Below are 27,551 nucleotides of genomic sequence, written 5' to 3'. Positions count from 1 at the left end.
AGAGAAGACAGTGGAGTTGGGTTGGCCATTCTGAGTGGGAACTATACAAGTATTAGCCCGATGGGAATGGCCCTGCGCACAATGGAGTGCACAATGGAGTGCTTGACTGGCCTGAAGGCCATTACTGGGATTGGAAAGCTCTGCTCAGTTGATGAAATGGTTAGGAAAAGCACTTTCATTTTGAGAATATTTTATATTATAAGAAAAAAATGGTACATAAGAAACATTAAACGTACCACAATCCATTCATTCTCAAAGCGTAGGGATTTGTTTCAAGCAAATGAATGGGTGTCTGCACCTCTTTGTTTCCCCCAGTGAGCCCCTCAGAATGGGCAGTTGGTCAGGGGTGTCTTGTTTATTTTCATTTTCATGATGTCCACCTTGTCCGTCACCATGCGCATGCTGGGCCAAACAAAATGGATGCTCCCGTGAAGAGACGTCTGATGCCAATTATAAAATAAGCGAAAAGTTGATTTGATTTCCTTTCTTTTTTTGGATTTGTTGCAATCCAATTTGGTGGGCCGCCGTTTTATTCATTTAGCTTGCGCCCCTGTCTAATACTCTTTATAGACACTTTGTTTGGTTTTAAAAATAGCACATTGCAGCACCATACATAAAGGTTAATGCGCCTAAAAACAGAGCACGGCCAAGAATGCCAGCTTAAATATAGGATTATACTGTCCAGAGGCACTGTTTCAGCGGCTACCTGTTTTATTTTTATCCTCATATTAAGGGACTTATATTCTTAAAGGGTGCCAAAATTATCCAGCAAAGTGCTGACATTGAAAAATGAAAGGTCTCCAACGGTTATTATAAGCAATCTGCTTGCATTGCATGCAATGTGACTGCTGCGTCTGCTGGAAGAGCAGAGGTGACCTTAAAGGATATTTAGGGGACAGGTATGGCTGAAAGTCGTCCGCGAGAGGCACAGCGGTGATTAAGAGGAGAAGGGAGAGGAAGACAAATGGCCGATGCTTGGAACTCTGGTCCAGGGTGGATGGGCTAGCCAGGAAAACGAGGCCTGCAACGTAATGGGGGGGTTGGGTGGGGGGGCGAATTGAGTGGCGATTCATTCACACTGGCAGAGTGGCTCCCCGCAATTAATCTAACTGCCAGCCTGCCTGGGGAGGCGCATGCCAATTTTTTTTTCTCAAAATAAATAAGAATTAAAAATAACCAGTTGGAATGACACAGATAGAGCAATACAACAAAAACAGATTGCTGCATGCCAGGAACATGTGGCACAAAGGCTCCACACCTATCTGCTGAAATCCATCAGACAGGCCTGTTGTTATAATTCTGACAAAAATACATTTTTTTCCTGGTCTTTATAAAATTTTTCAGGGTTATTTAACATTTTGGAAGGTTTCGAACATAAAGCAACTTTTCTGTGTGGTTATTTTTATACGTTTTCTCATTATTATTATCATTATGTTTCTGGTTTCACCGTGATGCCATTTTCTTTACACATGTGGTCTCGCTGCCATTATGTGATGCTTGGTTCTTAGGGGTGTGTCCTGGAGGTCATGGTACGTGGCATCATTGCTGCGGAGCTTAAAAGCTGGCACAGCAGGCTCATGGACACCCAATCTTGTTTTTGGCTTATTTTCAGTGCATTTGACTTTTCTTAGTTATTTATAGTTTAAGAATTACAGCAATCATTTTGACTATGAGTTTGCTAGTGTTTTAGTTAAGGTGCCTAATTTTCTCCTGGTTTTGAGTTTTATTTCATTTAAGATTTTATTCCGTCTTCTGAATGCTTTTCACCAGCTGCTTTTTGTAGCAAGGAGGTTTGCATTTTGAAAAATCACATGAGCTTTGCTTATCTGTGATTTTGTATTTTGTTTTTTGGCTTTTTTCTAAAGTTCAGAACACATACAGTAGTTGCCCACTATGTTATTTTTGTGACAGTAAAAAACTAAATAAAAATAAAAATAATAATAAAAATATATAACGTATGTTGCCAGGTGTTCTCCAACCTGAAAGGTCAAGGATATGCAATGGTACTATATGGAATCAGTGAGTGCCCCCAAAAATGCTGTACGAATAACAATAACCGTGGCACATTGTGGATCTTTCATTTGCTGCTTTGCAGTCTTCTTTCAACTTCTGTGTCCAGCTGGCAATATACTGTCTGATCACTTTTTCAGTGCATGTGCCCTCCATTTGGCTGGCCTGTGCCTTGCCCCTCTTATTGTTGGAACAAGCTCACATGAGGAGAAGCGTGCACAAAAATGGGAGAATGACATTTTAAACCAAAATAAAAATCATCGAAATGTAAGAAAAATATATCAGCTTTACATAAGAGGGTATCTGCCACTTCCATAGCCTGTGCCAGCACTCTCAGTAACCATGTGTGACAGGAATGGAGTTAACCAGTTTATCTTTATCTAGTGCCTTCTTCTTTGCATGTACTGTTCATAAGGGTTTTCCTCCGTGCACTCCAAAGACATGCATGTTATGCTAACTGGCAGCTCTAAACTGGCCATTATGAATGAGTTACATTATTATGCAAATAATCAAATTGTATCCATAGAGCCTACAATGCGGTTACAGTCAGCTTTGGCTGCTATGGTTCTGAAGTTGATTAAAGCCAATGTCACATGGTGACCACAACTGCCAATCTTGTCGCCGGAACATGTAAATATAAAGGTCTGACAATCGCTTGGCATGTCAAATTATGCGACGGTATGCCAACTATCAGGCACAGTTGTGCTTGTTCTTTTTTAGTGTGCTTTGGAACCAGCGATGCTTGAAGTGTTAACAGGTCTGGTGAATTTAGTTGCAATCTTGGCCTTTTTTACTTTTTTCCATTCTATCATAGTACATAAAACATGAGGCATCAGGCAGACAAGCTTCTCTTCTGTTCGTGACGTCCAAAAATCCCATGGCCCTTATTCCTCATCCCTACATTATATGCAGTTCCAGATGAGCATTCATTGGTTGTAATTTCTCAGGCACACAGAGCCTTCCTTACAGTTAACGATAAAAATAAAACCTGTTTGATTTTCTGTGAGTGAGTCACAAACTAGCTAGAGTGAGTTGCTGGGCATGTCACATTATGCAACCAGCTTCACAGAACTGTGCTTCTGTCTGCCTCCGACTCAATAAGATTATGTAAAGTAAAGGCTGCGATTGAAATTCACAGGAAATGTCGTCTAATGTGCCTTAAGTAGATTTGAATTTTATTTAATAGGTGGATTTATACAGTGTTTTTCACAACAGGCTAGAGTAGAGCAAAGTGTTTGAAAACAAACAATTAGTACAAAAATGAATAAACACCTCCAACTAGATCCACATTGGACCAGGTGAACAGCAATGAATATCTACAGTTATCATCTGCCATTCTGTACTCTCGTTTGCACACTATATAGGTTTTTTATTTATTTTTAATCATTATTTTGATATTTTTATTGTTATGGTTGCAGTCTTCACCATGACTTAATATTAGATTTTTTGCATTTAGGATTTAGGGAAAACATGTTTAGGGACTGAATTACTTTATTTTAATTTTGCAGTTTTACCACTTGGTTTTTCGATTTTAACTTTTCCTATTCAGTGGCTATTCTTTGCCTCTCTCTATAAAGTCATTTCCATTTCCCAGTCCCTTTAAGTCAGTCAGCTTCTGGCTGTCTTCTTCTACTGCCATAACATCAGGAGCCTAGTAGAAAGTGCAAGAGGCCAACCAGAGCCTCTCAGGCCCTCTGCAAGTGCACAATAGAAGCGAATGTACATTATAACAGTGGCAACGTTATGGAGATATGTAATCATCTAACCGGCTGGCAGTGGCTAAGGTGTTGAACTGTAAATGTGCGGTCCTCTTCCTTAACTCCCTGAGCAAGTGACTTCAAATGGCAAAGCTCCTGTTGCAGAAATATGGGAGCAGACATGTTATACTCAGTATGTTCACAATGGAGAGGCACTGTGCTCAGTTCAGTCGGCTGGCATGCAGTGCTGCCAGGTACTCACTTGATCTGACACTTTCTTAATTGTAGAATGGTAACAACCATTAGATTATGGTTTTGAAGAACCTTGAGATGTGTTTTATACACTGCCCCACTCCAAAGCACTATATGCAGTAAGATCTGCTGCTGCTTTGTGGTAAAGTTCACAATGAAATACATACATTAAACTGGGGCATGCAGGACTGTGTGCTTATGTCTCTTTCACCGCTACTCGTGATCCTTTGAGTCAATTACAATATTCAGTGCAAATAACAGGAATCACAGGGTAACACTTCTGTTGGATGTGTTTTTTTTTTTTTTTTGAAAACGTGATTTGCTTTAACTTCCCCCCATTATTTTTTCCAGGTCTATAACTGATGTTGGGTAGTTCTGTTGGCAGGTGGCACAATTGCTCATTACTAAACAAATTTAAAAACAATGCAGAACGCAAGTTTAGTCTGCTCCGTGACTGTGCAAGCATCTTGAATGAAGTTTGTCCCATCACATGATATAGTGGACTGGAAAAAAAAAACCCAGAATGCCTACAGGTTGGAATTTCAGCTGCATGCCACAAGCTAAGCATGACTGTCTTATGCTTTTCCTTTTGTTATTTTTTCCCCAGCTGAAAATTTGTTAAGGTCCTTTAAGGTATGCTTGAAAGGCCTCATAAAACTCATACTGCCGCTCACATTGGTTTAGAAGCCCCGCCCTCTGATCTGGGAGGAGCTTATCCACCTATTTCTGTCAACATTGCCACTTCTTCAGTTAACTGTTTTGCAAACTAAAGTGTTTTCTCCCTCCACCATACTGAATAATTCATAGCAGATTAGGTGATGGAGCTGCATGTCGAGTATGTTTCTAAATGTGTGGAATTAATCAAATGATTGCTCCGTGGATCCTCTGGAATGGAGAATGGAAGTAAATTCTCACCAGAAAAGAATCATTCTGGTGTTAAAAAGCATTGCAAAAATGTGGTTGAGGGGCTTCATGTGACACAATGACAGTCACAGGACACATGTCTTACAGTGTGGTAGCCTTTCTACACACATATATGCAGATGTACCCTTATTACTATTTTTTATTTGGCTTCATCCAAGGCGAGTTATTGGATGAAGATAGGGACCTATGTGGATGGATGCAACTATATAAACTTTTGAGGTATATTCTTTAGAAGAAAAGGAAATTTGAAATTTGCTGTTTAGCACAGATTCTTGCCACTATTTTTCCTGAGATAAAGATGCATTCTTGTGTGCTCGTCCTTTTACAGCAACCTTCATGGATGGAATTTCCAAGTTAATAATTACTAGGGTGTTGTACCGTGTTAGCCATTATGAATGTAGTGAAAAGTCAAGCAAAATGACCCCTTTTATTGGCTAACTAAAAAGATTACAATATGCAAGATTTTGAGGGAACTCAGATCATGATAAAAAGTTTGAGGAAATGAAGGTCACATTTGTAAATAAGAGGCTTTGGATGTATAAATTTGCACGTGCAAAATTCAATGACACTTAAAAAGACTATGGTGTGCAGGTGTTCATAGGGTAAAATCTCAGTGAATTTTTGAAACACATTGAAAATTGGTTGTGTAGCACAAGGGAAGCTCAGCAGTTAGCACTTTTGCTGAAGGACAAGCCAAAGACTAATCTTTAATCTGATCAATGTGCTCAGTGAAGTCACACTGTACCTTGAGAAATAAGCGATAGACTTTAGCTATGGCAAACCTTTACAGATCCAGAAATACATCTGAAGTCAAATTTGATTGACAGTTGTCTTGCCCCTAGATATGCCCACAATGCCACTGGTCTGCAGTAACCCTTCTCGAATTCTGCTCCACTGAAAGAGTATTTGACAACTATCGAGTAAAAGCAAGTGACATTAAAATGTGCAATGTAATTGGCTGTTCAGCTCAGCTCTTGAATCATGATTTTTGGGCCAAATACAGAATAAATATGCATGTTTGCTGCATTTTTATGAAAAATAACTGTTTATAATGCATTTTACAGATAAAACTGACTTTGCTGTAATGAGTATTTTTTGACATTAGTTCTATAGGAAACTGGCAAGGAACAAAAAAATCATTAAGATGAAGTTTGTTCTAACAGAATTTGATCTGTAAGTAAAACAGCATGAAATCAGGCGTGTCTGAAGCTGAGAATACTGCCATATTCCTGCTGTTTTTAAAATGTGTGTTTCCTGCATATGAACATCTCTCTATTATAATGAAAAAATCCTGGGACGAGATGAGACTTTTTAGCCTGGGACGAGACATGATTTTTTCAGAAAGATACTTTCTTGTCTCACGAGACGGGACTTTGTGCCAAGAGATTTAACCACGCCCGGGGCCGGAAATAAAAGACAAAGAGTAGATGACAAAGTAGAACGTTGTAAAAAATTCAAAAACGGCACGATACACATTGTCACGCTTGGGTCACAGATTTGCACAGAGACACAGGAGGTTGTAGAAAAAAAAGGATATTTATTCAAAGCACTGCAAACAAACATTTGTCTCTTTTCAAAAGTTTAAACGTCCTCCACGACAAGTCAGAGATGACAGTTCCGCCAGGAGCAGAGAATGTCAGAGAGAGAGAGAGAGAGAATACACAGTACAATACAGTTTATTTTTGTATAGCCCAAAATCACACAAGAAGTGCCGCAATGGGCTTTAACAGGCCATGCCTCTTGACAGCCCCCCAGCCTTGACTCTCTAAGAAGACAAGGAAAAACTCCCAAAAAAAACCTAGTAGAGAAAAATGGAAGAAATCTTGGGAAAGGTAGTTCAAAGAGAGATCCCTTTCCAGGTAGGTTGGGCGTGCAGTGGGTGTCAAAAGAAGGGGGTCAATACAATACAATACACAGAACAGAACAGAACAAATCCTCAATAAAAAATTAAACATTTTTTAGAAGTACGGAGCAGAATTTAACAGTAGATGATATCACATAATAAGATTTGGATAATTTTATACTCCTGGAGACCTCATCCATCAAGCTGCCTCCCCGTTTGGCCATTCCACGGCTGAAACAGTGTTGGGCCAGCCAATCCGATGAAAGGACCCCTCTTTCTCACAGTTCCTGCGATCCTCCATCAGGGATGACTTTACCTTAGGCAGGCAAAACAACTTGGCAGGTGGGCCGTGGCACCAAGTGCCACATTTGAGTACAGAGAAAAGAAACAGAACAGGTGAGGGTTAGTATCCAATTCTAACTATCATGTTACTTATGTTTTAGTGCTAATGACTAACAACAGAGATGCTGTCTGTACAGTTAATCAGCAGCTCTAGTCAGGATATGCTAAACTGAAGTAGTGAGTCTTCAGCCGGGATTTAAAAGCTGAGACCGAAGTGGCATCTCTTATAGTAGCAGGCAGACCATTCCACAATTTAGGGGCCCTGTAACTAAAAGCTTGACCTCCCTCTGTTATTTTATTAATCCTTGGAATCATAAGCAGACCGGCATCTTGAGATCTTAATGTGCGCTCTGGTTTGTAAGTCATGATAAGTTCAGACAAGTAAGCCGACCTCGGCCATTTAATGCTTTATATGTTAAAAGAAGGATTTTGAAATCTGCCCTAAACTTAACCGGGAGCCAGTGTAAATATTTAAGAACTGGAGTTATGTGTTCGTATTTTCTTGTTCTTGTAATAATTCTTGCAGCCGCATTTTGTATTAACTGGAGGCTGTATAAAGAGAAGCAAACAATCAATTCCAAAACTGACAGGAGCTGTACAAGGCTTTTAAGTAAGCGGAGTACCGCGCGAAAGGTTTATCGTGCGTTATAGCGCAAGTAAGAAGGGTAAGGAGCAATGTGAAGGTAGACTGTCAGCTGTTTCAGGGGTTTTCCCAGGGGCGTCTGTGTCCTCTGAGGGTGCGATCAGCGCTCCAACTGACACCCCCCTCCTCAGCTTTATTCACATTCTCGTGAATCAAGCGACTCTCTGTACCAGGTTCATACAGCCGTGATAATCTGCGTTGACGTGCTCAGAGCCTGGTCGATGCTTTACTGTAAAACTGTAAGGTTGTAAGCCCAGAAACCATCTCATGAGACGAGAGTTTGTATTGTTCTGACGGTATAACCATTGAAGTGGAGCATGATCAGTTACCAAAGTGAAATTTCGACCCCATAAGTAATAACGAAGCGCTTCGACAGCCCATCTAATCTACAAGCATTCTTCTCAATTGTCGAATAATTGCGTTCCCTAGGAAGTAATTTCCTACTCAAATATATGATAGGGTGCTCTTCTCCATCATAAATCTGTGACAGGACTGCGCCTACACCAAACTCACTTGCGTCCGTTTATAAGACAAAATCCTTTGAGAAATTGGGATTCTGCAGAACCGGATAAGTAGACAAAGCAGTTTTCAAATCACAGAAGGAATGTTCACAAATTTCTTTCCATAAAATAGGGCAGTTTCTCCTGCTTCTAGTAAGTTCTGAAAGAAGGGCAGCCCTATGTGCAAAGTTAGGGATGAACCTTCTGTAGTAACCAGCAAGCCCCAGAAAGGTGCGTATCTGTTTCTATGTTTTTGATTGTGGGTAAGCAAGCATCTCTTTCACTTTCCTTAACTGTGGCTGAGGTAAACCCCTGCCCATAGAATAATCTAAGTAATAAGTCTCAGACATACCCAGTTTACATTTCTTTGGGTTAGCAGTAAGGCCAGCCTGTCTCAAGCTTTCAAGAACAGCTTGAAGTTGCTGTAAATGCGTTTGCCAATCATTGCTGAAAATCACGACATCATCAAGGTACGCCCCGGAATATTCAGAATGAGGACGCAGGATCTGATCCATCATACGCTGGAAAGTTAGAGGTGCCCCATGAAGACCAAACAGGAATCTCGTAAATTCATAAAGTCCGTCAGGAGTCGCGAATGCTGTTTTCTCCCAACTGCCAGCCTCTAGAGGCACCTGCCAATAACCCTTCATGAGATCTAGCGTGGAGATATAGCTCTCCTGACCCAGTTTTTCCAACAGCTCGTCAACATGGGGCATCGGATAAGCATCAAATTTAGAGGCCTTATTCAAGAGCCTGAAATTGATACAGAAGCGAACCGAACCGTCTTGCCTTGGGACTAATACGACCGGGCTGCACCAGTCACTTTTACTTTCACGTATTACACCTAATGCCAGCATCTTCTTGACTTCTTCGCGCACAATATTTCGTCGCACTTCCGGAATCCGATATGGCCGCATCTGTATGCGAACATCGGGTTCAGTAGTGATTTTATGTTCTACAAGGTTAGTCTTGCCTGGCAAATCTGAAAAGACATCAGTGTTCTGTTCGATCAAAGATAACAGTTCTGTCTTCTGTGAGGCAGTCAAATCGTTACCAATGGCAACATCGGTCTGAGAAACAGCAGCCAAGGAAGTGTAAACGCCTTGTCGGTCGTGCCATTCCTTCAAGAGATTAATGTGTAAAATCTGGAATGGTTTGCGCCAGCCTGGTATTCTAACCTTGTAATTTACCGGACCCATACGCTCCTCAATAATGGCGGGGCCCTGCCATTTAGCTAGGAATTTGTGCGGGTCAGACGGAACCAGTACCAAAACACGATCACCAGGTTTGAATTCACGGAGCTTACTGCGCCTATCGTAAAGACGTTTCTGAGTTTCCTGCTCACGTTGTTGATGCTCCACAGCAATAGAAGAAAGCTTAGAAATTCTGTCTTGCAACGAAACTACCCGATCTGCAAAGCTCGGCCCAAGAGCTGTTGACTCGTTTCCTATCCATTCCTCTTGTACAACATCCAGGATGCCTCTCGGGCGCCTGCCAAATAACAGCTCGAACGGACTCAAGCCAGTGGACGACTGCGGCGATTCCCGCACTGCGAACATAACAGAAGGCAGGACAGAGTCCCAGGATGTAGGATCATTATCAGCGACTCGCCTGATCGTCTGTTTTAAAGTCTTGTTAAACCGTTCAGTCAAACCATTAGTCTGTGGATGGTAAACAGTGGTACTCAATTTCTTAATAGCAAAGCTGTCACACAATTATTTCATCACGCGAGAAGTAAAAGGCGTGCCCTGATCAGTTAAAAATTTCTCTAGGGATGCCAATATGAGTAAAAATCCTGCACAGAGCTTTGGCTACAGCGGAGGAGTTGGCCTTTTTGAAAGCAGCCACCTCTGGATATTGTGTTGCATAGTCAACCAACACCAGCAAATATTGGTACCCATTTTTAGTCTTAGGTAAAGGGCCTCCAATATCTAATCCCACCCTCTGAAAGGGGACTTCAAAAATAGGCATAGGACAAAGGGGAGCCCGAGGAGGCTTATAAGCAGAGACGATCTGACAGTCAGGACATGAAGTACAGAACCATTCAACATCTTTTCCCATATTCAGTCAATAAAATCGTTTTGATAAGCGGTCTCTGGTCTTATCAGCCCCCAGGTGCCCTCCCAAGATGTGAGAGTGGGCCAGCTGCATAAGAATTTCCCTATGCACTTCAAGTACAACTAGTTGTTCAATAAATTCCCCCATTAAATGGTCTGAAATCACTCTGAAAAGGCAACCGTCTTTTTCTAGAAAGTGTGGAGTTTTCAAGCCCCCGGTATCACGCTGTTGGTAATAAGAGTCATTGGCAGAGCGAGCCTGTTTAAATGCATATTCTAATAAGCTATCAGTATGCTGCAAGCGCACAAAATCCGACTGCTCGCTAGTACTCGGTTTGTGATCGGAGGCATTTGCCATCTGAGAAGATGTACATGGACCTGCCTGCCACTCTGGGAAATTGAGGGGGGGGGGGATGTCTCCTTCAGTCTCACTGGAGAGATTGGATTCAATATCTAATTGGGGCTCTAGATTATCCCCGACTGCCACTAGTTCTCCTTCTTCTTCCCCCCCCCCCACTAAGCTCAACAGGCGACTCCATGACTAGTGCCCGACATTTATTAATTAGTTTAGGAAAAAGGGCATTCCTCCTTCCTATGAGTAATGGCCAGGGGCAGGAGCCCGAAATGGCAGACCAAACTTTAAAGTGGCAACCCTTATAAGTCAAAGGAAGAAGCAATGTCTGATAGTCTTTAACATCACCATGTACACAACGTATCTTTACAGTCTCAGTGTCTGTCATCAAGACAGTCCCGTCTGACAACACAAAGGTCACTGCCCGAATCCAATAATGCTGAGATCTCTCAGTTCCCCAACTTCACCGAGATTAACAAGCCATCTTTTTTATCCTGAGAATATGGAATATTTGAGCAACAAACCTCGGCCAATCCAATTTTCATTGATTGAGCTGGAGACAAGCGACATTCTCTCGTGAAGTGACCGGGTTGATCACACCGGAAACATCTTCAGTCAGCTCCACTGCCGAAATATCCCCTGCATCATCCATGGCCTCCGCAGCCTGCTCCTGTCTCCCCAGATATAGGCACCTCCTCAACAACCAGATTCCCCAGAGGCCTTCCTGACCCCATTCGAATGTCAGGTCCTGCAGCTTGTTTTTGCTCTAGCCATCGATCAAAGCGACTAGAATGTCCTGGATGCTCCTTCGTAGATTGTGAAACAGCACCAAATCCACCACTCTTTCTCCAAGAGGTCTGAGAACCTTCCAATCGTCTGGACATAATTGATAATGATTCCACATCATGACGCAGAAATTCATCTCAAAGAACTGCAGGGTATCCCAGCCAGTAATATATTCATGACAACTTTCTCCACAAGTCGCTCCACCACGTCTCCCTCAAACCAGCAATGCACTTTATGAATCTTGTCTTGAATTTTTGCACAGATGGGACCGTCTATGTTTAGGTTCCAGTCGTTAAGTTCAAAACCTTTAGCCAAAAAAGTCACAGTCTTACGTAAAACAATTTGTTGCTTCAGGAAATTATAATCGCCATGCTTATCGCGAGGCACATTCCTTAAGGAAAGTAGAGCATCCCCAGACAAAAAAGGTGTGATGATACCGGCCCAGTGTCATTTGTCCCATCCCAATAAAGTTGCCACTTGCTCAAAGGCTAAAAGGAACATCTCTGGGTCATCAGATAGACCCATCTTCGTCAGCACATTCTTAGAATTTTCAGGAAGCGGAGGCAAAGGAATGTACTGTTGACGGCTATGAACTGGGACATTCAGATCAGGGATAGGGGGTGGGTCATCCTCTGGATCATAAGGAAATGGAACATTCTGAGCGATTTGAAATAACTCCTCGGCATCCATCTGTGCAACCACTTCTGGTACCACTTGTCATGCTTGGGTCACAGATTTGCACAGAGACACAGGAGGTTGTAGAAAAAAAGGAACTTTAGTCAAAGCACTGCAAACAAACATTTTTCTCTTTTCAAAAGTTTAAATGTGCTCCATGACAAGTCAGAGATGACAGTTCCACCAGGAGCAGAGAATGTCAGAGAGAGAGAGAGAGAGAGAGAGAGAGAGAAGCAAACAATCAATTCCTAAACTGACAGGTGCTGTACAAGGCTTTTAAGTAAGCGGAGTACCACGTGAGAGGTCTATCGCGCGTTATAGTGCAAGTAAGAAGGGTAAGGAGCAATGTGAAGGTAGACTGTCAGCTGTTTCAAGGGTTTTCCCAGGGGTGTCTGTGTCCTCTGAGGGTGCGATCAGCGCTTCAGCTTACAACATGCAGAGCAGTCAGTCAGTCATTGTCCAACCCACTATATCCTAACACAGGGTCACAGGGGTCTGCTGGAGCCAATCCCAGCCAACACAGGGCGTAAGGCAGGAACAAATCCCAGGCAGGGCGCCAGCCCACCGCAGACATGCAGAGAAGGTTAGAAATAATGAAGGTATTAAAATTCAAAAGTCTCAAAAAATTATAGTAAACATCGCATTAGCGCTAACAAATGGAAATTATTACTCAGTGAAATAACGGAACAGCGAAAAGAGATTGAATATATTGTTTGGATTTAAAAATTAAATCGGAGACTTGTAGACTGTCGAATTCATGTTGCCATCTGGGAAAAGTAGTGTTTCTTCCCAATGAAGAGGCGTAACTGGAAGAATTAAAAGATTTCTTGTTTGGTGAAAGTGAAATCCACATACGCAAGTGGCAGAAATGTGAAGAGGCTGCATAGCGCAGGTCTGGTTTACAGTTTGTGGGTGAGCGAAGCGAACAGGGAGCAAAACCCCCTAGTAAATTTTTAAAATTATGTTTTTACAGTTTGCATCAATCCCCTTAGTGGGGTTGAAGGTTGTTTATGTATGATTACAACACAAATAAAATCCGTCTAACATATATCTATCTATTTGTTTAATAATTAGCTTCTGTAAAAAGCCAAATTTCCCCCTGGAGACAAATACAATTCTATCTAATCTATTTCTCATTTCTGTTACATTTGTTGATTTTATAAGTGAGTTGACAATAATGTACTGTCTCTTTAACACTAGAATTCCTGAAGCCTACAAAAAAACTCGCAATCCCGGCCCACCTTAAATCTGTTTGCACCTCTCCATCACATCTTTTGTTTTGTAAATGTGTCAATAAGCACAAGCAGCAAGCAGCCTGTTATTCCAACTCCCCACTGCTGCATGAAGGGCAAAAAGCTCTCTCAGCTCAAGCCTTGTTTATCTAGGAGTGAGGTACCTGAAGCTGTATAGGGTAAATAATATATTGTTATTTGGAACTCATGCATTTCATGTGTGTTCCATGTCTACATATATCTATGTAAGTGTAGGATGACAGGAAATGCAAGAAATGTTGAACATATGCCTAAAGACAAACATTTTTCCTGTTTTATTATTAACGACAAAATTTTTGACATGAAGTGTATAATGTATGAAGACTGAAGTCCAAATATCAAATAAGCAGTTTCACAAAAGGTACAAGTATAACAAAATAAGTGAGCTTTTATTCCAGACTATAACCGAAGAAAAAGAAACTGGGTTAGTGTACTTCGTTGTCACGACTGCTTTGGTAGTACAGCGGTAAGAACTGCTGACTCATAATCAAGAGGTTGCAGGTTCAAGCTTTGCCGCTTCCCAAAATAAAAATTTTGAGTAGTGAGCTGCTCTTATTATTACTATTATGCAATAAAAACATACATTTGATTTGAGTCTGTAACAGCCGATGTACAGTAAATGTATGGTACTTGTAAAGGTTAGTGGGTTTTTTTTTATTCAGTTTTATTCTCTCAGTCGCGTACACGCTCCCCCTTATCTGACACTGCTGTTTTCAAATAAAGATGTGCTATAACAGAGATGAACTCAGATGAGGATGAGGGTTCTACATTGGAAAAAGAGAACAGAAGCCCTCCCCACAAGAAACATACACTCACATATAAGAACAACGCAGCTGCACCAGGCGTAAAGGCGAAAGATGGCACCGTTTGGATGCAGCAACAGGTTGGGTGTCATCCTGCCAGTCAGTCTGCCCCACACGTGTCCTTCAACAAAACAGCATGGCTTACGGAGCTCACCAAGGTATCGTGCAAAGTCCAGTTTGTGATTATGTTTTGTGATGGCCTTTATATAAAAACATTTATATGTTACTTATATAAAAGCCAGATCGAATGTTATTTACCTTGATTTATTTACTTTCTACAGCGTAAAGTTACAAGTAGACTGCAGAGCTTCCTCTGTTTGATTAACAAAGGAATGCTCACAAAGTACATGTGTACTGAAGTGACTTTAGCTGCAGGTAGAAGCTCCACGCAACTGTTGTTACAGTTCTGTCTTTGAAACGGTTTCATAAGCTTTATGACCTTAGTCTCGGAAAGTCTTTCTCCCATGGGGCAACTGGGATCTTTTCCTGAACAAGATCAAACACAGTTGCGGAGGGTGCGATAGGAGCTTCCACCTGCAGCTAAAGTCACTTCAGTACACATGTACTTTGTCAGCATGCCTGTGTTGATCAAACAGAGGAAGCTCTGAAGTTTACTTGTCACTTTACGCTGTAGGAAGATACTTAAATAAATCAAGGTAAATAACATTCGATCTGTGCTTTTACATAAGCCGTGCTGTTTTGTTGAAGGACAGGTGTGGGGCAGATTGACTGGCAGGATGATGACCGACCTCTCGTTGCATCCAAACGGTGCCATCTTTCGCCTTTACGCCTGGTGCAGCTGTGTTGTTCTTATGTGTGAGTGGACGTTTCTTGTGGGGAGGGTTTCTGTTCTTCTTCTCCAATGTAGAACCCTCATCCTCATCCGAGTTTACCTCTGTTATAGCACATATTTATCTGAAAACAGCCGTGTCAGATCAGGGGGACCGTGTACGTGACTGTTTCCAATTCATAACAGATATGTCTAAGAGCAAATGGAGCTGCCTATGCCAACCCTCCCCCACCCCACACTCTTGAAGGTCTGAGCATGCGTTGGCTGACACAACTTGTTACGCAAAACACATTCCAGTACAGAACAAAGCAACAAAATCCATCCCATCTGCTATCTGCTGAAAGTTTACAAGGGATGGACAGCAAATGGACTTCCATCTGGAAGTTCTTTGTGAAACTTTGGATGTCGTTGAAAACTGATATTAAAATGGCCCAATTAGTTTGCTTCTTCTTGTGCATTTGATTTGCTTAGAAGTATAGCTGTCAAACTAGCAAATAATACTCAGAAATGAAAATAAGTATATATCTGAATATATTCAAACACAGCTTAAATAATCTGGGTGCTACAAGCGGTTTTCATATTTTTTGTTATTATTGTTAATATTTTTACTTTTTTTGCTCATGGTGCATCTGCAAAGCATGGTGTACATATGACTTGTGCACAGTTGCATAGAAGAAGCAGGTGAACGCTCAGCTACAGCCTTGAAATGAATGTGAAACATGAAAACACAGCTCTGCACTAAAATGGGATTCTTTAAGATTTAAATTTACAAGAAAAATGTAATACAGCATGTGACCTTGATATTTGTTTTTTTATTGCACCTTATTGTTTTAGGCATTGTGCATCAAGTTAGCAGCCACATAAGCCACAGGCTGCTTGTTGGCTGGGCTGGAGGTGACGAAAATAAACATTGTTAACATTGAAATGGTTCTTTAAACTGGTGAATGTAAGGCTCTTATAATATCAAAAGGTAAAATCAGAAATATGGCAGTTAAGTTTCATTGTTTTTATTGACATAGAAATACAGCTTTTGCTTGCTGTGATCAATTGTTGAAGTTTTAAAACAAAGCACCAATTGGTCAGAGACCTTAGGTTTGAGAAGAAGTAACCTGTCTGTTTTACTAATTACAATATATGCCAACTGGCAACTGTTCACCTGTTTTTGCTTATTTCTACTTTTACTTGTGTCTTTGCAGTGAATGGTGTAAATAATTGGAAGACACTGATTTTTTGTAAATATAGTTAGCTAGATGCAGTGGGCTGGCACCCTACCCGGAGTTTTGTTTCCTGCCTTGTGCCCTGTGTTGGCTGGGATTGGCTCCAGCAGACCCTCATGACCCTGTAGTTAGGATATAGCGGGTTGGATAATGGATGGATGGATATTTAGCTAGACTGTAATAAAATCAGAATCTCTGTTTTCCAACAACAATTTAGATCTGTGCCTCAATCTCTCAAGCAAATGGTTGTTTGGTTATGACTCCAGGTGCTTGGAGTCTGAGTCTGTGCAAGGGTGCCATTGCATGGGGCATTACACTTATCTTCAAAGTTTGTATATCTTTTTCACCAGCAGCAGTAAATCTTTTGATGAACTGCCTCATGTGGCCAAAGATGCTCTGCACGCAAGGCTGACACTTCTGTATAGTGAAGTGTTCAAGTCAAAAGCCAGTGACTACGATATGTACCCTGCTGGACAGATGCCCTCATGATGAAACATTTCCTAACAAATGCTCGCCTGTACTGTTTTTTACTTTTGTGCACCTTGGCTTGCTCAGGTTTCTTTTGCTTAAGTCTTCCTTCTTAATAAATTGCTTTCTCCATGAATTCATCTCCGGATCGTCTTGTTCATTCCCTCATCTTGAACACCTGCTATGTTTTCTTTTCTTTTGCCAGAGCACTTGGAAGTGCTCTACAGGAGCTCATTTATTTGAGTTGAATGGACCTTTCATCAAGTTAATTCTCTGGCAAAATAAGAAAATGTCAGTAGACAAATATTTTTATTCTTCTCTCTTTGGTTGGAATTTTTGTCGGTGTGCTGTGGCTGGGATTTTGCAATTTGGCAGCATCAGGGTAAGACCATGGGTGTTTTAAGCTCAGCTATCTGCCCTGTTAAGGAAGCAAAAGGGCAGACCAGCAAAGTGGACCCTTTATAGGGAAACACTTTAGAAGGTGTGTCATGGCCGGTGTGACAGCCATGTCAGGGCTGAAATGGTGCACCCAGCCCTGTCAAATTACATGCAACAGGCTGTTCTGGTTCCCGCTGACAATGCCTTAAGTCTTGCATGTTCAGTCAATGTGAGTTTTGGTGGGCATGTTCATACCTCCACCTTCATTTATCATTTTAATATACAGTATATGTACTAAATGATTTTAATAAGAATATAAATTACAAGCTGGTAAAGTCTGCTGGTGACACTAACTTGAGAGTAATGAAAAATAATGCAGAGTCAGTTGAATCATGACAGATGATTCTAGATTACAGTGTTTTCGGCCCCTTGAACTTTTATAACAGGAGGCTGCTGTCATTGTGCTATGACGGCAGAGCCTTACACTTTTTACATTTTAAACTCTCCTTATCAGAACTCTGTAGTGGAATTTAGTCTACTGGTACTGCTACCAGCATGGCATTCTTGAGTCACAGGCGCACTTTATTACTTTCTTCCGAGGCTTGTCAATAAAAAGTAATGCGTTAGGTCTGTCACGGTGGAGATGGCCTCATCAATTCTGTAATGTAATTCATCCATCTGTCATTTTCTTCTTTTTTTCAAAGGATTTGTTTTGAGTGATGATCTGCTGCTCTTAGTACACCAGCACACACACATAAAATCCAGTTTTTACATGAACCAAGTTAACAGTCTACTAGATTAGCAGCTCTGACACAGCACCATGGCGGCTGGTTCACTTATTTAACAGGGTGAAAATCAGAATATTCCATTCTTAGGTCTGAATTGCAATCTTATTATTTGGGTGGTTACCTACCAAGTAACACTGGTGGTTGGTCAGCCAGTCGGCAAACATCTGCCATGACCTCTTAGTTGCATGAAGCAGATCTGTTATACAGTATCTGCCAAATAATACAAATACAGATTGTGATTCAGACCTACTGCGGTGGGTTGGCACCCTGCCCTGGATTGGTTCCCTGCCTTGTGCCCTGTGTTGGCTGGGATTGGCTCCAGCAGACCCCCGTGACCCTGTGTTCGGATTCAGCGGGTTGGAAAATGGATGGATGGATTCAGACCTAAGAATATACAGTATACATGACGTGCTTACAGAGTTCCAGTCCTCAGGCACTAATTGGTCATACCATGTAGCATTTGTTAAGTCACACTTCACGTAGCTGGCATGTCTTTTCTGTTTGTCTGTGCAGAAGGTTTGCACTTTTTCTTCAAGAAGATAGAAGACAGAAAGTAGTAATAAATGTTTCATTATTACTATTATTATTTCACAGGGTCAGATAAATTTTCTGATTTTAGGAAGGCTAATTATCACTGGATTTCCTTTCAAGACCCGATGAGCGGACACTGAGCCTTGAAGATCAGTTTGTGCTTCTCCGTACCAGCAGTTAACTATATAACGCTTACGTTTAATATAATTTTTCCTTCTTTATTTCTCCTTGAATGGCATTCAATCATTATATCTATTTAAATGCTCATCATTCCCGACTCTGTAGAGTCAAAGGCTATCCCTGCAACAGAAGTCCATTGTGAGTGAGAAACACACGCAACGAATGAAGTGTCAACCTGCCAACATATCTTTGATTTGTCAGAGGAAGTCAGAGACAAGACGTGAGTCGTACACCATAGGCCCCCAGTGTAGGACACAATAAGTTCATGGCATAAAAACCTCTGATCCCAAGTTGAAAATATTACAAAATTAGAATACACTGCCCATGCATGTTGTCACACCCACATCCACATGTGCCCCTTGTGAATTTGAAGCTTACTTTTCCAGCCAAACTTGATTACATTTATGCCTGAATCTGAAATGTTGCACAAAAAAAATTTAGATAATTTTTTTAAATATTTTGTTCTTGTATTGTATTGTATTTCTTACAGATGTATTTTTCAGGCTAATAAGAATGGTAAAGATCAAATATAATCAAATCCTGGCAGCTTTTTAAATAATAACAAAAAACAGAATGTAGTATAATCTACTATTAATGTAAAAAACATCCTGAGTTTCCAAATATTCCACTTTCAAAACTGTAACAGAAATGGAAATTAGAGTGATAATATGGGTATGCCATAAGCCATTACTGTATGCCATACACATGGAACACTATCCACTGGTCTGGTCTCTTTCAACAACAACTTTGTAAAGTTTATGTGTGCCCACACTACACTGTACTTTTGACCTAAGAATTAATTCGGCCTTATGTATTTTTTGTTTAAAAGTATGTGATATCATTGATCGAGGCTCCATTGTATCATCCTGTCACATTCACATTTCTTTTGTTGTTATAAACAATACTCATTGTTGGTCACATGACTGATGGTGACATGACCATTCCTGCACTATTTAAGGGGGCACTGCAGTATGGACGATGTCCAAGATTCTAGATAAATACTACAACAAAAATGACAACATTCATTAGTTATTTAGAGAAAGGAATTTTAGGCTGTCAGGAACCCTTTGGCTAAAGTGTTTTAATATTTTGTTTAATGTATTGTGCTCTGGCATTCAGTTCTATGTCCTCCTGGTTTTAATTCTGCCTGTTTAGTTCTCCTTGGTGTCATGTATCCTGGTCCAGAAAACATTCTCCTGACCTTTGGAGTGAGCATTCCACTTGCTCATAACAGGATTGTTACGTATTACATTCCTCGGTAATGAGCGATAAGTAAAAATGAATGAATCAAAATTAAATCTGCAGGGAAATGTAAAGTTTTTTTTTGCAAAAGAACACTGTGAAACAAACTGTATTTCACAACCACTCATTTACACATATATTTTGATCTTATTTGCAACCTTCTTCTTCATATTAAAAAGTGGGAAAAATGTATTATGTTGCAGAGCCTGGCAAAATCGTGCACATAGAGGGACTTCTCCATTGCTGAAATCCACTGACCTTGGAACTGTCACAGATTAATTTTTATTTACATATAACTGCAATTCCAAAACATTTAGGACGCTGTGAAAAATGTAAATAAAAACAGAATGCAATAATTTGCAAAGCTCATAAACCCATATTTTATTCACAACAGAACATAGAAAACATATGAACAAATTATTTCATTTTGATTTTAATGGCAGCAACACATCTCAAAAAAGTTGGGACAGGGCAACAAAAGGCTGGAAAAGTAAGTGTTAGGAAAAAGAACCAGCTGGAGGATCATTATGATAGCGCTTTGAGTACTGAGAAAAGCGCTATATAAATGTAATGAATTATTATTATTATTATTATTATTCTGCAGCTAATTAGGTTAATTAGCAACAGGTCAGTAACATGACTGGGAATAAAAAGAGAATCTTAGAGAGGCAGAGTCTCTCAGAAGTAAAGATGGCCAGAGGTTCACCAATCTGTAAAAAACTGCATCTACAAATCTTTGAACAATTTCAGAATAATGTTCCTTAGCATAAAATTGTGAAGACTTTGAATATCTCATCATCTACAGTACATAAAAAGATTCCAAGAATCTGGCGAAATCGCTGTGTGCAATATTGGATGCCCGTGATTTTCAGAAATCATTGCATTGGCTAAGGAACACTTCCAGAAATCACTGCCATCCACAAATGCAGGTTAAAGCTCTATTATGCAAAGAAGCAGCTATACGTGAGCATGATCCAGAAACACCGCCAACTTCTTTGGACCAAAGCTCATTTAAAATTGACTGAGGCGATGTAGAAAACTGTTCTATGGTCAGACAAATTGAAATTTGAAATTCTTTTTGGAAAACAAGAACACCGCATCTTCCATACTAAAGAGGAGAGGGACCATCCGGCTTATTATTAGTGCTCAGTTCAAAAAGCCTGGATCTCTGATGGTATGGGAGTGCATTAGTGCCTATGGAATTGACAGCTTCCACACCTGGAAAGGCACCATCAATGCTGAAAGGTATATACAGGTTTTAGAGCAACATATGCTCCCATCCGCACAACATCTTTTTCAGAGTAGGCCTTACATATTTCAGCAAGGAAATGTTAAACCGCATACTGTATCTATTAGAACAGCAGGGCTTCGTAGTACAGGAGTCCGGGTAATGAATTGGCCTGCCTGCATTCCAGACCTTACATCAATTGAAAACTTTTGGCGCATGAAAAGAAAAATAAGACAAAGAAGACCCAGGTCTGTTGAACAGCTAGAAGCCTATGTCACACAAAAATAGGACAACACTCCTGTCCCAAAAGTTAAGACAACTGGTCTCCTCAGTTCCCAGACGTTTACAGACTGTTGTTAAAAGAAGATGGCATGCTACACAGTGGTAAACATGGTCCTGTCCCAACTTTTCTGAGACGTGTTGCTGCCATCAAAGTCAAAATGACTTTATTCTTTTCTTTTCTTGAAATGGTACATTTTCACAGTTTAAACATTTGATTTGTTTTATATGTTCTTTTGTGAATAAAATATGGATTTATGAGATTTGCAAATAATTGCATTCTGTTTTTATTCAAATTTTACATGGCGTTCCAACTTTTCTGGAATTGGGGTTGAATTTTATTGTTATTTTTGTTGTCTTTGTATTATTATCATATTCTTCATATTCTTATGTTATTTTTGTTGTTTTTTTCTGATTCTTGCTTTATTGTGTACTGCTTCTTAAATGTGCCTGTGTTTCTTCATTTTTTTGTGGCTGGTGTGCCAATTGACAGTACCACCCTGTTATCACCATTATCAAGCCCTCCCTCTGGCTATTTCAGTCATAGTGGTGGAAGCCCAGGCCAAAGATACATTAAAGTTGTGAAGGATTTTAATAAGTATTGCTTTCTGTTTTTTGTTTGACCATTTTTGTGCTGTTTCCTGGATTCTACTCTCCGATTGTATATTGGGACTTGTTTGCCACTTTAAGTCGGTGATGCCTTGTGAACCATTTTTGCCTACTGCGTGTCTTTGCCATCTGTAATTGCTGTGGAACAGAGGCCAATCATTATGCCATTCCCCAGAACATCATCCTACCACCTTGGAGAAATGTCGCTGACTGTTTGTCCCTCCCCTTGAAAAATTACTAACGAATGAAGTTTGGGGGTTTATTTCAGCTATGCAAGCATGGCCCCTCAAAAGGCTTTCCACAAACCATTTGTGACCCTTTCTCATTCACTTCAACTGTAATCCACGACTCAGTGTTAAACAATTTGAGATAGCTTATGACCAATATTTTCATAACACTGGATTAATCAGCTCCTTTTTCCTGCTCTTTGCACATTTTTTGCTACATTATTTGGTGGAATGGTCTCTGCAAATCAAAGTTTTTAACAGTTCCCTTTCACTTGCCAAGCATCTTGATATTTTGGAAAATGTTAAGTATATTTTTAAGAGCTCCTCTTTTCAGATTTGCATAGTCTGAAACCGGTCATTGTAATGGGGGTTAAGCCCTTTGGGGTGAGGCCTATTCTAGGCAGGCAAAGGAGGCCTTATTAGCTATTGTCCTGCCTTCCTAATCATGACAGGTACTTGGTCACTGGTGAGTTTCCGGAAGGATCTTGACTTGGATCATCTTATGGAGTTTGAGAAAATAAGTGAGTGCAGATGGCGCGCTCTCTCACCCAAAATGAGCGGTGCAAATGGAAAGCAGGCAGTGTATGTGGCAGATGCATGCACGTAACATTGACAAGTGGTAAAGAAAAGAAACAGAGGCTTCAGCCTCGGAAAATGCTTTAGGGAGCAATATTTATTGTTTTCCACTCCACACAACTTTAAAAATAACAAAAAAAAAAAAAACAACTCATAAATGTAAAACACCTTATTTATGTTTTACATTTGTGAAATAACAGCCAAAGGGAATTGCATGGGTAATTTTTCAAAACTGTATGTAAAACAAAGCTCCACATTTCTGCTAGTCACTAGTAATAATTATCTAATGCCTGTTTTTTTGATTGTCTTCAGTAGGAAACGTGTACTTTGTCATGAATCTTAGTTAATTTTTCCAATCATAGTACAAGTTAATTTTTTTCTTTTTCTTATAGTTATTTTAACTTTTTATCAATAATGTCATCAAAGTTCCATTTTGTTTGTGCTTTTTGCTGAGAGCACTGTCATATTATGATTGAAATTCATAGCCACTTCTATACTGTTTATCTTTATGATACCCATGTGTTTGTGTGTGTAGCAACATGAAACATCATCACATCATTGTATTTAAGATGGCAAAATGGTAGCTTGTTTGCCCATATTCTGGGATACATTTTCTAAAAAAAACTTTGAGCTTACTGATTTATTTTGGGAAAGATTTATTTTGTTTTAGAACTTCTAGCTTTATATTTTGAATTTTGACTTCTCTCATGTATTTTAGACCTTCTCTTATCCCCTCATTTTGTTTTTGCCTGATCTTACTTAATGTATCATCTACTAGTCACTTTTCCACCTTTCAATTACAGCTCCAGCCCTTGCCTTTTTGAGAATCCTAAGAACAATTTTGTTACTTTTACTTATTTATGTCAACTCTTTATTACATATCTAAAATTAAACCTCTTGGACAATACAGCTTCCTCAACATCATCTTAAATATCTTCAGCAATTCTGAGGTCACAAGTGAATTAACCTTTTCAACATGTAACTAGCAACCATGTTGTTGTTAACAACAATGCAACAAATGGAAAAATCCCAGAATGGGATTAAATATATCAACAGTGAGAAAACATAATTGTAGAAATTAAAAAATCTTGAAATAGTAATCTTCTAGGCAGAAACTCAGAGCCATGCAAAAATAAACAAATCAGCAACCTAAAGCTCAAAGAGGTCTTCAAAGTTCTAAAGGTGAAGGTTACACCTTCTAAAGGCCTTCATAAAATTACACTTCAAAGACTGATTGTTCTAAAGTCTGACAAATCTTTGGTAATCTTGACTGTATTTACATTGCAACAGACTTCATTAATGACAAGCAAATATCTAATTTAATCTCATACACAAACCCGCTCAATCCATTTTAGGAGCAAAAACACAAAAAAATGGAACGAAGGCAAGAAACTAGCCAGAGAAGGGTAACAGTCCATCCAGCACGACACAATTCACACAGCAGTAAACATGTAAAAAATGAAAATAGTAATATGCATCACTTAGTCACTAAAAATGTTGCCGCAAATGGATGAGAAATAAAGAAAACAGCACATGGTTTTAAAATACCCTAAAAAGACCGTTATAATCCCCAAATTAAGACAGCACATCCATGCATGCAACAGTCCTTTACTTCATATTCTCTTACATTTTCAAAAAAACACAATCTCTGCCAAAGTATGCAAAGATAGCACAAAACATGGCACTTTCACAAGGCTGTGAAGGTATATTAAGGGTCTATCACTGACCTGAAAGCACTAGTTCAATACAACAGGCACTACAATACACTTAAATCTTTGCTGTACTACAAAGCATTGTGAGAACCTGTGTGCGTGAACTAACCCATAATTAGCACGGCTATGGGAGTGTTAAAGCAGAAAAAGGTATCTCAAAAAATAAATGTCAAAAAAAAGAGTCTAGCAATTCAAGGAGTTAAGAAGAGCCCAAAATCTTCCCTATTCTTTAAACTTCTTTTATTGTGGAGTAGCCGCCCTGACACCAGACTCTGACTCATTACCCATGAGTATGCCCACCATACTAAATTGCCATTTTCCCGATAACTGTGTCCCTTATAGTCTTTCAAATCTTCTAATATGCTGAAGTAGGGTCTATCCTCAACAATAATACATAGCAAACAATATTCTACAATCCAATCTAAAATCCAGTTTGCTTTAAAGCTTTAGTGAAAATTTAAAAGTAAACAAAACATAAAAACATTAAAAAAAATGTAATTCCATGTCTGTATGTTGCAATACAGAAAAAACAAGATACATTAGCTGTAACTGTTACAAAATGACAACATGTTTGTTGCATATTCAATTCACTGTCAAATGTTGTCAATGATGAGGAAGTTGTGAGAGTTAGATAATGCACATCAATAAAGAAGAACAAAAAGTCATATACACTTTACTATTTAAAAAGTGGCTTTGAAGCCATGAAGTGTATGAGCATTCAAAGTCAGATGTGATTTTAAAATAATAGTCCATATTGTTAGTTAGACACTAATATTTAATCACATCGGGGTTAGTTTTGTGCACACTAACCAGGCGCAGGTACCATCACATAGTCATATTCCATTGGAATGGGGCCTGATTGTGCTGTTTTCCAATAGCACAGACTCTTGTACAATAACTCTGAGACAAGAATTTCGACATTTCAAAATGCCTGTGTAGGTAGAACTGTAGGATAACAGAATTGTTCTAGTTGAAAAGGTTCAGCAGAGCATCAAGCTTAAGGCAGTGCACAGACACTATGTAGTCCTCAGATGTAAAGTCCTGGCTACAAACATATGGGCTGTTAGGTCATACAGCAAAATTTCACCCTTCATCCTTTTTAATATCATGGATCCATTTTCTACACTGTGTTTCAACATTGGGAAAAGTGTAAGAACTCAGATAAGGATATTTTGAATAGAGGTGAACACTATTGAAGCTCATCTTTAGTGATTATGCATTGGTTCTGCACAGCTCAAAGATCAAATACTGCTTGACCATCACTTCCAGAAGTAAAAACACAGTGGCATGAAAAGGGTCTATTGAAACACAATCCATGAATTATTTGGGTCCTGGGATATACATTGCTTGTGAAAAAGCTGTTTACCCATGTATTATCAACCTTTTCAAGATGGCTCTGTTAACCTAAAGAATGGTTTAATGCTACATATAGTGTTTACAGTTTGAAAGTGAGCATAAACTTTGTATCTTAACTTAAAGTTCGGATGTGGGTGGAATTTTAGTGTTAGGAAGGATTTAAAAATGTTACCAGTGGGCCCCAGCTACTCCTCCTCTAATGTTATGTTTGTTGCATTACAGTTTTCTGCTGTGTTTTTGTTATGGACTGCAACAACAGAACTGAAGGAAAGGCTTTTTACCCCAAAGCTGCACACTCTGGCCCTGGAGCTTTACACAAAAGAACATGTGCAAGAAGAAGAAGCTCATCTGAGTCCGCCTCAACATACAGAAAAAGTAATAACACTTCAGAACCTAAAACAATTTGTGTATATATGCTGTTAAAAATAGATTTTTACTCTGATGTTATCTTTTACCCAAAGGATATTTTTGCTAATAACTTTTATAAAAGTAATTTTCTTTTATGCATGTTTTGATGGGGATCTATGTATGTTATTTACATGATAATTGTTATTCAGGCAAAACTTCAATTTTTTTTTCTTTTTCCAAAAATTATTTATTTGTGAGTATTTGAATGTTTTTAAATCATCATTAAAAATCCATGTATACCTGCAGCTTATTTAAATTCCACTGTATAAAAGTGAAGTTATTCTGTTTTCATCTGTGCTCTCTTTAGAGTTTGAGAGGAGCTGTCCAGTTTTCACAAATACCACGAGATTGTCTTATGTGTTAGTGCCAATAATTCCAAAAAATGCAAAATTTGGTGGAATTGCCAATAATTCAAAGACATAATTAATTGAAGACATAGTCACAGTTTGCTGTAAACAAGTTATATATACAGCTGTGCACATCCTCCATGATTTTTTTCTGGAGTTGAGAGGAGAGACTACTCATTTTTAATTTATTAAATGGTTTATTTGTTACATCCAAGCACCTTTTTTTCTTCTCTACAGCTGCATTAATGTTGACTTTATTACATCTCAATGCATTATTCGCCATTCATTGAACTGAACTGCACATTGTTAAAATTTGCATTACCGATTATAAATGTAAATATCTTATACATGTTTCAAGAAAGAACATGTGTATCATTTTTAAATGTTATTTGAGACAGGAATAATTTTGTGTACTTTTGAAAATATATTTTTCATCAGTTTAATTTTAGTGTTTTATTTGTTATTAATACAGATAATTGGTGATATCATCAGTTCCTTGTTTACGTTGTTACATGGCAGACATTTGTATGGATTTTAATTATATTATAATGGCATACTGTTTATTTTAACAGGCACCACCAACACTTTGTGTTATTTTGCCATGGGTGACCATCTTATTTATGATTGCCATGCCAATTGCCGTAATGTCATTAAACTGAAACTATTAAAAGAGGAGGCACACAGCTCTCAGTATCCTAGTTTTGGATTAAAAGACAAACAGTTTCAACTTGCAGTTATTAATCGTTGAATAACTTTATTAATAGTTAATGTTTTGAACCTTTGGCTTCAAAAATGTTATTTTGGTTGCTACATTTATTAGTCTTGTCAGAATCCACATTTTCCTTGTAGTTCTGACTAGCCTTTTGATATTCACTCCTCAAACCTGTTCTCTCCCAATCCATTAATATGTTTTGTCCTTTCTATACCTCACTTTTACTTTTAGGAGCCAACAGATGAGGAAGAAAAGTTTGGCATTGAGTTAAGATTTGAAACCTAACGTAAATTTAATAGATTAGTAGTCTAAACTGACTGCTATGTTTGTAGTATAAGTCAACCAGCA

Source organism: Erpetoichthys calabaricus, chromosome 16, assembly GCF_900747795.2.
Source record: "Erpetoichthys calabaricus chromosome 16, fErpCal1.3, whole genome shotgun sequence".
NCBI lineage: Eukaryota > Metazoa > Chordata > Cladistia > Polypteriformes > Polypteridae > Erpetoichthys > Erpetoichthys calabaricus.
The sequence above is the reverse complement of the archived record's forward strand: the minus strand, read 5'-3'. Positions refer to the sequence as shown.